Here is a 15,189-nt window from a genome sequence, read left to right on the forward strand (position 1 = left end):
CCTGGCTTACTTCACTTAATATAATTTTTTCCAAGTTTTTCCATTTCCTAACAAATGGGCCAATGTCATTCTTTCTGGTGGAGGCATAGAATTCAATTGAGTATACATACCACATTTTCTTGATCCATTCATCTACTGAGGGGCATGTGGGTTGGTTCCATATCTTAGCTATGGTAAATAATGCTGCAGTAAACATAGTTGTGCTGGTAGCTTTAGTGTGGTCCTGTTTGTAAACATTTGGGTAAATGCCCAAAAGTGGGATTGCTGGGTCATAGGGGAGCTCTATGTCAAGTCTTTTGAGGAACCTCCATACCGCTTTCCAAAGTGGTTGAACAAGTTTACATTCCCACCAACAATGAAGTAAGGTTCCCTTCTGTCCACATCCCCTCCAGCATCTGTTGTTGTTAGTCTTCGTGATTTTTGCCATTCTAACTGGGGTGAGGTGGTATCTCAATGTTGTTTTGATTTGCATTTCTTTTATGGCTAGGGATGTTGAGCATTTCTTCATGTGTCTATTGGCCATCCTTTTTTCTTCTTCAGAGAAGTTTCTCTTTATGTCTTTAGCCCACTTATTTATTGGGCAGTTGTTTCTTTGAGGATTTGTTGTTGGGGGATTTAATTTTTTGAGTTCCAAGTATATTTTAGATATGAGACCCTTGTCTGTTGTATGGTTAGTGAAGATCTTCTCTCAATCCGTGGGCTTTCTATTCATCTTGATAGCTATATTCTATGCCATGCAGAAGCTCTGCAACTTCGTGCAATCCCATTTGTGCAACCTTTCTTTGATTTGTTGTTTCCGGGTCTCTATTCAGAAAATTTCGGCCTGAGCCAAGGAGACCTAGGGTTTCTCCTATTCCATCTTGTAATGTTTTCAGAGTGTCTGCTTTGACTTCAAGGTCTTTGATCCATTTGGAGTTGATTCTGGTGCAGGGTGATATATAAGGATCTAGCTTTAGTTTTCTACAAGTAGTTAACCAATTTTGCCAGCACCATTTACTGAAGAGGCTGTCTTTCTTCCATTCTATTGTTTTAGCTTTCTTATCGAAGATTAGATGGCTATAGGTCTGTATGTTCATTTCTGGGTTTTCAATTCTATTCCATTGGTCCTGAGGTATGTTCTCATGCCTGTACCAAGCTGTTTTGATTACTATGGCTTTATAGTAGAGTTTGAAATTTGGTATTGATATTCCTCCAGCAGTGTTCTTTCCGTTGAAGAGCGTTTTTGCTATTCGGGGTCTTTTATTGTTCCATATGAATGTTTGGATTGCCTCTTTATTTCCTTGAAGAAAGAGGTTGGAATTTTGATAGGTATCGCGTTGAATTTGTAGATAGCCTTGGGAAGTATTGCCATTTTCACGATGTTAATCTTTCCAATCCAGGAGCATGGGAGGTTTTGCCATTTTCAAAGTTCTGTTTTGATTTCCTTTTTCAAGATTTTAAAGTTTTCATCATAAAGGTCCTTCACTTCTTTGGTTAAGTTAATTCCTGGGAATTTTATTTTTTGTGGGGCTATTACAAATGGAGTTGCTTTCCTAATTTCAGCCACACTTTTCTCATTGTTGGCATGCAGAAAAGCCATTGATTTTTAAGGGTTAATTTTATACCCTGCTATTTGCCAAAGTTTTGAATCACCTTGAGTAATTTGGGAGTGGAGTCTATGGGATTCTTTAAATACAAGATCATGTCATCTGCAAAGAGGGAGAGTTTTATTTCTTCTTTCCCTATTTGGATCCCCTTTATGTCTGCATCTTGTCTTATTGCTGTAGCTAGGCATTCTAATACTAGATTGAAGAGAAGTGGAGAGAGTGGGCATCCTTGTCTTGTTCCTGAGTTAAGAGGAAATGGCTTTAGTTTTTCACCATTGAGTATAATGCTGGCTGTAGGTTTGTCATATACAGCCTTTATTGTATTGAGGAATGTCCCATGGATTCCTAATTTTTCCAAAACCTTCATCAGGAAGGGGTGTTGGATCTTGTCGAATGCTTTTTCTGCATCTATTGAGATAACCATGTGGTTCTTATTCTTGCTCCTGTTGATGTGATGAATAATATTAATTGATTTGCGTATATTGAACCAGATTTGCATCCCTGAAATGAATCCTGTTTGATGGTGGTGTATGATTTTTTGGATGAATTGTTGAAGTCGATTGGCCAAAATTTTGTTGAGAAGTTTTGCATCAATGTTCATCAAGGAAATGGGTCTATAGTTCTCTTTCTTTGATGAGTCCCTGCCTGGTTTGGGGATGAGGGTTATGATGGCTTCATAGAATGTGTTCGGTAGTGAGCTTTCTCTTTCAATTTCATTGAAGAGTTGGAGGAGTATTGGTGTGAGCTCTGCTTTGAAGGCCTTGTAAAATTTGGCTGTAAAACCATCTGGTCCTGGACTTTTCTTAGCTGGGAGGTCTCTTATTGCTGTTTCTATTTCAATGCTTGATATGGGCCTGTTAAGCTGGTTTAACTCATCTTGGTTTAGTTTTGGCATGTCAATATTTGCTAGGAAAAGGTCCATTTCTGTCAAGTTCTCAAACTTATTAGCATAAAGTTTTGAGAAGTATTCCCTTATAATGTTCTGAATCTTGCTTGTTTCCGTGGTGATGTTTCCATTCTCCTCTCTGAGTTTATTAATTTGGGTGTGTTCTCTTCTTTTTCTGATAAGATTTGCTAAGGGTCTGTCAATTTTGTTAAGTTTTTCGAAGAACCAACTCTTTGTTTTGTTGATTCTTTCTATAGTTTTTTTGGATTCTAATTCATTTAATTCTGATTTAATTTTGATTATTTCTTTCCGTCTACTGGATTGGGGTTTATCTTGCTGCTCTTTTTCAAGGAGGTTTAGATGTGTCATTAAATTGCTAGTTTCAGATCTCTCCACTTTGTTGATGTAGGAGCTCAGAGCTATAAACTTGCCTCTGAGTATTGCCTTTGCTGTGTCCCAGAGGAGCTGGTATTTTGTGTGTTCATTTTTGTTGAATAGCATGAACATTTGAATTTCCTTTCTAATCTCTTCTATGACCCACTCTTGATTCAGCAGTGTGTTGTTCAGCCTCCATGTGATACCGGACTTTCTTTGGTGGCTTTTGGTGTTGAGTTCTAATTTTATTCCCTTGTGGTCAGAGAGAATGCAAGGTATAACTCAATGTTTCTAAATTTAGACAAGTTTGCTTTGTGGCCTAAAATGTGGTCTATTTTAGAAAACGTTCCATGTGCTGCTGAGAAAAACGTGTATTCTGATGCTGCTGGGTGAAATGTTCGGTAGATGCCTGTTAAGTCTAGTTGATCTATGCAGCTGTTTAGATCTGCGGTTTCTCTGTTGAGTTTTTGCCGAGTTGATCTATCTAGTGGGGAGAGTGGTGTGTTAAAATCCCCAACAATTAATGTCTTTGCATGTATATGGGATTTGAGGGAAAGTAGTGTTTCTTTTATAAATTTGGGTGCTCCATTGTTTGGCGAATAGATATTTAGAATTGTAATATCCTCCTGAAGGAGAGATCTTTAATTAGTATGTAGCGACCTTCTTTACCTCTTCTCACGAATTTTAATTTGAAGTCTATTTTATCTGATATTAAGGTTGCAACTCCCGCCTGTTTATGGGGGCCGTTTGCTTGGTAGATTTTGCTCCAGCCTTTAACATTGAAAATGTGTTTGTTTTTCCAGGCAAGATGTGACTCCTGCAGGCAGCAGATAGAAGGGTCTTGTTTTTTAATCCAACTAGACAGTCTATGTCGCTTAATTGGAGAGTTCAGTCCGTTAACGTTAAGAGATAGGACTGAGAGGTATTTGGGAGTTCCTGCCATGTTATCCACCTTCTTGGGGGCTGCGAAAACTGGGTTCTTCCTATGGTTCTTGGATTCTCAGTTTGGGTGCCGTTATTAGGCCTTTGTTGCGGTCTTATTGGTTTTCTTTGTGTAGGACATTTTTAAGAATCTTTTGTAGGGCTGTTTGGTGGAGATGTATTGTTTCAATTTTGCTTTGCTATGGAAGGTTTTTATTTGGCCTTCAGTTATGAAGGAGAGTTTAGCTGGGTACAGTATCCTTGGTTGATAGTTGTTTGTTTTTAGGGCATGGCATACATCATTCCAGCCTCTTCTTGCTTTGATTGTCCCTGCTGAGAAATCTGAGGTGATTCTAATTGGTTTCCCTTTATAGGTGATTAACCTTTTCTCCTTGACAGCTTTAAGGATCTTTTCCTTGTTCTGAGTTGATCCTGTGTGGATTATAATGTGACAGTGGTATGTCCTATTCTGGTCTGGTCTATTTGGGGTTCTAAAAGCTTCTTGTATCTGAATAGGCCTATCTTTTTGTATGTTTGGGAAGTTCTCTGCTAGGATCCTGTTAAACAAATTTCCTAGACCATTAACTTCTGTTTCTAGGTGTTCCTCTACACCCATTATCCTTAGATTAGGCCTTCTGATGGTGTCTTCCAGGTGTTGGATAGATCTATCATATTTCTTGGACTTGTCTTGGATGGTTGTATGTTCTTTCTCTATAATATCTAGGCTGTCTTCAATCCCTGAGATTCGATCTTCTGCATGGTCTAACCTGCTGTCAAGACTCTCTACTTTGTTTTTTATCTCTTTTCCTTCTAGTTGGTCAGCTTTGATGGCTTCAAGTTCTTTGTTGAAGCTCTGTTTTAGGTCTTGTATGAATTTCTTTACTTCCTTAATTTGGTGTTCAGTGTTTGTTCTCAAATCACTTAGTTGATTGGTTATGGTTTCTTTGGACTCTCATTCCTTCTGTTGGGTTCCAATCAGCATTCCCTTTGTGGTCTCCCTGACTTCCTTCAGCTCTTTGTTAATGGATTCCATGAATGCCTTTAGTGATCTTTTTGTGTTCTCTACCTGGTCTCTCAATTCCTGAATTACTCTTTGATTAGCTTCCTCCTGTTTGTGGGATTCCTGCAGTTCTCTTTCCTCCCGTTCGTGGGATTCCTGCAGTTCTCTTTGAGTGTTCTCAGCCTGCTCATGACATTCCTCCCTTTCTCTTTGAGTATTCTCAAGTTGTTCACGCAAATCCTGTATCAGTTTTTGAGTAGCTTCCTCACGCTTATGATATTCCTGTATAAACTTTTGGGATGCCTCCTCTCTCTCCCTATCACGCTCATACAGAGTCCTTTGTAAGTTGTCAGACTTCTCATTTATCATGTTTGCTACCAGTGTTTGTAGAGCTATTTGGGAACTCTCCTCTGGATTGTTCATTATCTGATCTGACCCCTGATTATCAAGATTGTGAATTGTGATTCCCGAATTTGCCATTTTTCTTGTGTTATTTCGGCTTACTCTGCCCATTTGAGATGAAAATAGCACCAGTTTTGTGCTAGAACACTATCTTAAGGCAACCATCAACCAACGTTTGCATTTATACAGTCAATAGTCTACAGATACAATCTAGTTCAACAGATACATCTATTCAACATGAAACAACTATATGTTAATGGGCTTCGAACCGCAGAGAAGAATTTGGAAAACCAGAAATTTTTAGGGTTAGGGAGAGATGTGGGTAAAAATTAGGAATAGATTGGTGTGGGGAGGCACAGGGAGAGTTAACTATATCCTAATCTCAATGCAGGAAATAGGTTGGGGAGGATGCAAGTAGAGAGGGAGAGAAAAAGAAGAAAGGGAAAGGGAAATGAAAAGAGAACAGAAAAAAAATTAGAACGTAAAAATTAATATAGTTATGGAGATTGAAAGACCATCTATATAGAAAGGAATGTGAATATAATGAGAAAACAGGAGGGAGATAGAGGAGATGTGAAAAACTTAAAAAATGCTTAAAATATTATATAGGTATAAAGAGGTAGTACTGCTATTAAGGAATTTAAGTCTCAGAGGTTTTGGATTGAGTAATAAATTTGTGGATTAAGTGTGTACACAATGGGGGATAGGGTCTACTAGTTAACTATGGGTTTATCTGAGGATGTGCAGGACAAGAGTTAAGTCACATACAGAAGAACAAAAGAAAGGAAAAGGTGAAAAGGATAAGAAAGGGAGAAAAAAAAAGATCAGAAGTTCAGTAGAGCTAGACAAAAAACACAATTAAGAAAGAAAGAAAAGAGAGAGAAGACAAGAAAAGAAAGGAAAACGTACATCCACGTATTCCTAAAATAAAAATTATAAGAGGGAAAAAAAGTTACTGGAAAACAATTATTTTTTCAAAAAAGGCAAAAATTAAAGATTAATAAAAGTTTTAGAAAAGGAAAAATTTTTTTTATATATATAAGGTACCAAAAAAAAAAAAGGAAAAAAGAAAAGAAGAAAATAAAGTTCTTTGATTTTTTTTTTATTTTTTTGGGAGGGGGGGGAAGAATCCTGTATCTCCCTTTTGTCTGTAACCAGCCTCTTGTTGGAGTCTCTGGTCAGCTTGAGGTCCTGTGGCTTGATTGGTTTCTTAAGTCAGTTTGTTCAAACAGGCAGAAAAATGCTCTGCTTTACCCAAGATTTTGAGATCCCCCTCCCAGGTTAGTTTAATGGGAGGGTGATCTGCATTGAGAATCACAAAAGAGGGGTCATGAGGCTAGGTTCTGGTAGAGTTGAGGCCTTTCAATAAACAGTAGCTTTTCCCTGGGGCTATTTTGTGAAAAATTCACAGAGCCCACCCTGGAGCCATTCTCAGGGTTTCTGTTTTTCAATTGATTGTGGAGGCTGCTAAAGGGAGGGGCAGCCTCTGGCTCTGGTTACCCAGTGAGGAAAGCCACTCCAATGGCTGGTGCCTGGGCTGGGTGACTTTTCCCTGGATGGAGTTGAGTCTGGCAGGTCAGTTTGCCGTTAAGTTCTTGTGGCCTGCTAAATGACTCGTTTTGTTCCAAGGCCTGAGTTGGATTAAGCAGCTCCTCCGAGCTTTGAAGGTATCCAAGATGGAGATCACCGGTGCTGGGGGGGGGGAGGGGTGGCCTTCCCTCCTCTGCTCCCTGAGAAGGAGTGAGGACGTCAGGCTACTACTCACGCCGAGTCTTGGTTCCTGGGTAGTCTCTGGTCTGCAGACTGTAGGATGAAGATGTCCGCTCCTTGTCGGTTCTGGCTGGTGCCGAGTAGAATCCGCTTGCCCGCTGCGTCTGGCTCCTTCATCCCGGACTCACTGTCATTAACTTCTGTTTCTATGTGCTCCTCTACACCCGTTATCCTTAGATTAGGCCTTCTGATGGTGTCTTCCAAGTGTTGGATAGATCTATCATATTTCTTGGATTTGTCTTGGATGGTTGTATGTTCTTTCTCTATAATGTCTAGGCTGTCTTCAATCCCCAAGATTTGATCTTCTGCATGGTCTAACCTGCTGTCAAGACTTTCTACTTTGTTTTTTATTTCTTTTCCTTCTAGTTGGTTAGCTTTGATGGCTTCAAATTCTTTGTTGAAGCTTTGTTTTAGATCTTGTATGAACTTCTTTACTTCCTTAATTTGGTGTTCAGTGTTTATTCTCAAATCACTTAGTTGATTGGTTATGATTTCCTTGGACTCCCATTCCTTCTGTTGGGTTCCATTCAGCATTCCCTTTGTGGTCTCCCTGACTTCCTTCAGCTCTTTGTTAATGGATTCCATGAATGCCTTTAGTGATCTTTGTGTATTATCTTCCTGCTCTCTCAATTCCTGTATTACTCTTTGATTAGCTTCCTCCTGTTCATGGGATTCCTGTAGTTCTCTTTGAGTGTTCACAGTCTGTTCACACCATTCCTGCCTTTCTCTTAGAGTATTCTCAAGCTTCTCACGCAAATCCTGTATCAGTTTTTGAGTAGCTTTCTCACACTTATGATATTCCTGTATAAACTTTTGGATTGCCTCCTCTCTCTCCCTATCACGCTCATACAGAGTCCTTTGTATGTTTTCAATCTTTTTATTTATCATGTTTGCCAGCAGTGTTTGTAGAGCTATTTGGGAACTCTCCTCTGGATTATTCATTATCTGTTCTGTCCCCTGATTATCAAGATTGGGAATTGAGATACCCGGATTTGTCATTTTTCTTGTGTTTTTCCGGCTTACTCTGCCCATTTGAGATGAAAATAGCACCAGTTTTGTGCTAGAACACTATCTTAAGTCAAGCATCAACCAAAGTCTGAATTTGCACAGTCAATAGTCTACAGATACAATCTAGGTCAACAGATACATCTATTCAACATCAAACAACTATATGTTAGTGGGCTACGAACTGCAAAGAAGAATTTGGAAAACCAGAAATTATTAGGGTTAGGGAAAGATGTGGGTAAAAAATAGGAATAGAGTGATGTGGGAAGGCACAGGGAGAGTTAACTAAGTCTTAATCTCAAAGCAGGAAATAGCTTGGGAAGGATGAAAGTAGAGAGAGGGAGAAAAAGTCGAAAGGAAAGTGAAAAGAAAAGAGACCAGAAAAAAATAGAAAAGTAAAAATTAATAATATTATCAGGAAACCAAAACAATCTATTTAGAGAAGAACGTGAATATAATGAGAGAAGGGGAGGGATATAAAGAGATGTGAAAAACTTAAAAATAAAAATGCTTAAAATATTATACAGGTATAAAGAGGTAGTACTGCTATTAAGGTGCGACAGACCAGCTCAGCCAGAGCACTGGGACCGACGGGACAGGGATCTTGGGATAGGTGGGCAAAAGAGTCGGCGAAGTGACAGACAGACACAGACTCAAAAGAGTTGCATCTGAGTGTATCTTTATTGAGGAGAATTAACATTTTTATACAGTGTGTGATTGTGACATAGATTCTTTATTTTTTAAGCACATAATCAATTTTTTTAAGGCAAAGCATTGATGAATTACATGAAAATTAATGACTATCCCACCAACTGTTTAAGCTAAGTGGCGCGAAACAAGTCTAGCATATTGTTTAATAGAATACGTCATCTATTCAGCCTTTTTTTATGTTTAATAATTAACAAACCTAAGACAGGGCTGTACTTACATTGTACTCTTTTTAATTTTATTTTTATCCAACTAATTTCATCTTTATAAGCTCCTGTATAAGGAAATGGTTCTTGGTTGGTTCAGGAAACATGTTACTAACTTTATATTTTGTGTGAAAACACCATCTATTCCCTATAACGTAAGTTGGACTAAACTTAATCATAACTGTTGGGAGAATCTTTCTTTTTCTTATATAATCAGAGGTCCCTTCTTTTTTAGAACTCTCTAAACTACTAGGATAACTCTTTCTAACTTAGTTTAATTTATTGATTTTGTCTGTTGGACATATCTAGAAATTTTAAGTCTCTATATTTACTATTCATGAGCTGCAAAACCGCTTGTGAAGTTGTAGGAGTTTCTGGAGGCAACGTCACATCAGATGATAGATTGATTGGGGCATTGCCCACATTTAATCTTTGGCCTTAGTCTTTATTACTTAGAGAAGCCGTCTCTATTGGACTGGAAAAATACAACATGCTCTGTTCGCGGATCAATAGAAAAATAGCCAAAATGAGAATAAAGGCAACGAATGTACAGCCAAGAAGAATGTAGTAAGAATAAAGGTAGAGGCTATAAAGGTGCAGCCAAGTGTATGGGAAGCCTTAAACCAACAACGTGATCTCTCACGCAGACTCCGCAGAAGGTGGCGTGACACCCACTGGTCACAGAAAGATGTCCACTCAGGTGGAGATACTAGGAACCACTGGAAGTGAAGAAACTTAAGCATTTGAACTTGTTTCTCTGGCCAGAGACTATTCATTGAACTTGCAGTTCCTTATTCTGTTGTCGATGTCAAATCAGAAGCCATCTATCCACCACAGGCAGCTTTATGGAAGTGCTCCACTCACCTGCGCTGGCCTCTCTTTGCTGAACCCAGCTAAGAACTCCTTGCAGACACATCTTCATGGCTGCTTTGCCTGCTGTGATCTCTGCTCCTTTCCAAACGCTTGCTTCGGCAGCTTCCTCTCCATTGTGCCTCTTGGACTGGGTTCCCATGGTGGTTGGATACTGTGCTGCTTGTTAGAGGAGGAAACAAGGGTTGTTGTATACAATGGCAGGCCTGAATTGGCCTGGAGGCAGGACAGATGCTCTCCCAGGTGGGACTTGTCAGGGCACAGGGCAGGCATCCTGCCACTGGGCCCTGGGTCACTGTGGTGAGCAGCAGTCACACTGGAACTTCTCTTTCTCAGAGAACAACGGGTTAAGTCTGACCAGATTGTCTTTTTTAGGGAATCCAGTTCTCCACCAACTGCTGGGGGATGCCTGGAGCTTGAGTCTATGCCAGGCTCCACTCCTGTCCAGAACCTTTCATGCCAAAAGTTTCAACCAAGTGTATGTGGCGTGGCATTTCTTCCCTTTTTATTTTTTAATTGAAGCTCATGAATGTCCTGGCGCACAAAAGAGACAGATTTAAAGATCAGCCGGAAAATGATTGGAAATATAAGAATAAGAATTAAGAGAATTGATCCGACAATAGCAATTATAATTATTACATGAATCCAATCCAGAGGATTGAGGGCCTCCAAGTTATGCTTAATTGACTCTGCCAAAGACTGTAAATTTTTTACATCTAAATGAACTTTACTAACTGCTGCAATTTTGTCCTGTAAAGCCTTCATATCATGAGAAATATTGTTATCTCTCCATACTCCTAACAGATGATTTTTGGTGGCATTTTAATTAAAAGAAGAATTATATTTTAAAGGAGTAACGCAGATATAATTAAAACTAGCATGACATTTAACTGAAAGTTGTATTTTTAAATTTTGAACTTCCTGACCTATCGCCAGAACTGCTTCCTCCAGAGCATTTATTTTTATTTCTAACTTTTTATCTATAATTTGTTGTTCTGCTAGGGCTAATGTAACATTTTTGCTTAAATCATTAACAAAATGAGCAGTATTTACTTTATTTACTAAGGCTGCTGTAGAAATTACTAAAGAGGTAATTATTGTTATTAAAGCACTTATTTTTAAAATTAAGGCTGCAACAAAGCGTTTTGGTCACAACATAACATCCAAAGTTTTTAACATTTGTAAAGGGGAATTTTTAAACCAAGGATCATTTTGTAGATCTACAGGTAACAATACATACGAAGGTCTTTTTAAGATCAAAATTACAGTATATGTTTTATCCAAAGAAGAAGTAAGACAATTAGTAAAAATACAATTTTTACAACTAATATAGTATGGTTTTTTTTGATTAATAATGATTACATTATCTGGTTTTCCAGCTATAATCCCCATAGGATAACCCACACATGCTCTTACCCCAATTGCAGTACTCTTAGTTTCTTTGGGCTTTTTTTAATAAAATCATGTTTGTTGCTGCAAAAAGTCTGAACAAAGCCGGCTGAACACCCGTTTTATTGTGTATGGGGGAGTGACTCACCAAAATGGGAGCCACCCATCCTGGAGTGAACCATCTTTTTAAAGGTTCCCCGTATGTATCAGGAACATAGCCATTAAACTTTTGTGAATTTTGTTTTAAGTAGGTAGTATAATCATAATAGGGATTAGCAATAGAAAAATCAAAAATAGTATCTGGTGCCCCGTAGGGTTGTAATAAAGAGGCCTTTTGAAATCCACATTCTAACCTTTTTGGTGAGGTAATTAATGCATCCCAAAATTGATCTTTATCATGATATTTTTGTAAACAGTTATCTAAATGTATATTTTTGGGGGGAATAACAAAGGATTTATTATACGTATGAAAGCCTAATGTCATCATACCAATTTCCCACATCAGTCTTTTTTGGAACTTTTTATCACAAAATCGATCAGGGGTGTCACACATCAATCCTTTTTTGAGCTTTTTATTATTGGATTGATTAGGGGCATCAGTCAAAAATGTTCTGTAGTTTATAGGCAAACACCCGGGGAGATTTTTTCCTGATAGCGTTATACAAATTGGAGTGGTATCTGTCATTCATTCATCGTTAATTGTTTGAGAAGTCATATGAAAATCAGAATAGTCCTCCAACCCCCCTAGCAGGTCATTATTATTTGTCATTACTTTTATTACATCCTCATCCCCCCATCCCACGGGATGTAGAAGAGGAGGATTAGGAACATATGCCCAGTATTGTTCTCCTGAAACAGACATAATGGTAGGCATAGCAAGAAACATATTTTTAACAGTGATAGTCTTTCCTGTAGACACCACAATCTCCTCTGCAGAATGGGTGAGCTTCTTAATTTGTCCCCAGGTTGGTGGTTGGACTTCTTTTGTTGTCTTCGCCTGTTGAAGAGAAAGGTGAAGCCTTTTGAGCTTCTGTATCGCCTTCTTCTTCTGCTTTGTTTTCTTGGTTTCTGTTATTATTGTAGGGGCGCACGAGTCGGTCAGGAATCCAGATAGGTGACTCGGCATCCTGTGGAAACACACATGCATACCCTCTTCCCGAGATGATTAATATATCGGGTCCTTTCCATGTGCCTGTAAGCAAATCTTTCCATTTAACTTTTGGATGAACTTTTAATCCAATTTCGCCCCAATGTTTTTGCATAGGTGTAAGATTTTGTTTATTAGAATTAAGGTGATTTATTACAAATAAAGCATGTTGTAATGCTTGATGGGGGGAGTAATATTGATTGCTTTCTTTTTGTCTCTGTAACTGGATTCTTAGTATTTGGTGACTTTTTTCAATTATTGCTTGACCTTGAGGGTTATAAGGAATCCCTGTAATATGTTTTATATTCCACATTACACAAAATTTTTTAAAGGCTTGTGATGTATAAGCAGGTGCATTATCAGTTTTTAGTCTTTTGGGAAGCCCCATAACTTGAAAGCAAGTCATTAGATGTTGTATAACATCTTTTACTGCTTCTCCTGTACGAGCTGAAGCATGCATTACGTGAGAAAAGGTATCTACTGTTACATGTACATAAGACAATTTTCCAAATTCTGGGATGTGAGTAACGTCCATTTGCCAGAGAACCTGAGGTTTAAGCCCTCGAGGATTAACTCCTAATTTTAATGGATGGTAAACATCTGGACAATAATCACAAGTTTTTACAATTTGTCTAGCCTGTTCTCTAGTTAGGCTAAACATTCTTCTTAAGGCTAATGCATTTTGATGATGCATTGCATGACTCTTTTGTGCTACTTCTAATGCATTACAGATGATGGTTTTTTTAGTTAATAAATTAGCCATCATATTTCCAAATGCAAGAGGACCTGGTAAATTTGTATGTCCTCTTATATGTCTAATAAATATTTTTTCTTTTTTAAGTTGAATTAATTTTTGTAACTGTTGTAACAGTCTATAATTTTTGATTGTCCTGATAAAAGAGCTGTCTCTATAGCTGGAAATAAGTTAACCACATACTTAGAATCTGTGTAAATATTAAGCTGCTGGGGAAATGTGTTTAAGGCTAAAATTACAGCAATAATTTTTGCCTGTTGCGCTGATATATCAGATGCCCTTTTAATAATAGGGGGGTGGTCTGGAATGTATACCACCGAAGTTCCATTTGAGGACCCATCAGTAAAAACTGTTAGAGCATCTTCTAAAGGTGTTGTAGTTACCACTATTGGAAAAATGATTTCTACTTCTTTCACAAATTTTAATAAAGGATGTTGAGGAACATGAAATTTTATTTGTCCTGTATAATTTAATAATGCTAATCCCCAATTATCATCATTTTGTAATAATATTTCTAATTGTTGTTTATTATAAGGTATAATTATATTATGCATTTTTTTCCCAAATAACTCTCGGGACCTACTCCTTGCCTTGACAATGAGTTGACTGCACAAGTATACATAAGAAGCTACCATTTTTGTTTGAGTGTGAGGCAAGTGAAGCCATTCCAGAACTCCATCTTGCCACAAACATCCAGTAGGAGTATAGGATGTCTTTAATATTATAAAATCCCAATCTTTATTATAGTCCAATTGGACCACTTTTGCTTGTTGTAACTTTTTTTTCACCAATGAAATTTTTTCTAATATTATTGGAGTCAATTGTCTCTTAGATTTAGGATTAGAATCTCCTTTTAGGGCTTTAAACAATGGGTGTAATTCTCCTGTGGTAATTTTTAAATAGGGTCTAACCCAATTTATATTTTCTAATAATTTTTGAAAATCATTTAATGTTTTTAATTTATCTAGCCTAATACTCATTTTTTGTGACATGATGTAATCATCATGTATTATTTTTCTTAAATAATTTAAAGGTTTATTATGTTGAATTTTATCTGGAGCAATAAGCAAACCAAAGTTGGTTAATTGTTCAATCATATGTTTTAAAATTTGTTCTGTTAAATGTTTACTTTCAGCAGCTATTAATATATCGTCCATATAATGAATAATATAAGCATTAGAAAACTCTTCCCTAGTTTCTTGTAAAGCTTTATCCGCAAATTTTTGACACAATGTAGGAGAATTTTTTATGCCTTGTGGCAAGACCTTCCACTGATATCTCTGCCAGGGCCTTTTTAAATTACATGAGGGCACACTAAATACAAATCTTTGAGAATTATTAGGATCCAATTTTATTGTAAAAAAGCAATCCTGTAAGTTGATGACTATTATATAATGTCCTTTAGGAACAGCCACAGGAGATGGAAGTCCTGGCTGAAGAGCCCCCATGTCATGCATGGTGTTATTAATGGCTCTGAGGTATTGTAACAACCTCCATTTCCCAGATTTCTTTTTAATTACAAAAATTAGAGTATTCCAAGGACTATTGGATTCCTCCAAATGTCCTTTTTGTAATTGTTCATTTACCAATTGTTTTACAGCCTGTATCTTTTCTTGTGTTAGGGGCTGATCATTTTTCCATGATATTGCATCAGCAAACTTTTTATCAGTGGCCCCTATGAAAAATTTTGTACACTAAAAGAATCTGAAGTAACTAATTTTAATTCCATGTTTTGTATGATGTCTCTGCCCCATAATGTAAAGGGCAAAGAAGATATAAAATAAGGTTGAAAGTTTCCAAATCTATTTTCACACTCCCACTTTAAAATTTTTGAACTTTGGGCAACATTGTTAGCCATACCCAATCCCATTAATGTAGATTCTGTTTTCATAATTGGCCAAGATGAGGGCCAGTCTTTTCCTGCAATACATGTTCGGTCTGCCTCGGTATCCAAAAGACCTTTAATAGGTTTTCCATCTATTTTTATAGTTTTCATGGGTCGATCCTTAGAAATAGATTGTACCCAGGCCACAGTTTCTGTGGAACTGAAACCTCCTGTGCCTCGATCTTGTTTTAGGATTTGCTTTGGAAGATTTAAAATTAAGATTTGAGCTATTCTTTGATTTTTATGTATTTGTATATTTTCTTTTAAAGACCTTACCATTACTTT

Source organism: Dipodomys spectabilis, unplaced genomic scaffold (genome assembly GCF_019054845.1).
Source record: "Dipodomys spectabilis isolate Male_0828 unplaced genomic scaffold, ASM1905484v1 ptg000173l, whole genome shotgun sequence".
In the NCBI taxonomy this organism is placed as follows: domain Eukaryota; kingdom Metazoa; phylum Chordata; class Mammalia; order Rodentia; family Heteromyidae; genus Dipodomys; species Dipodomys spectabilis.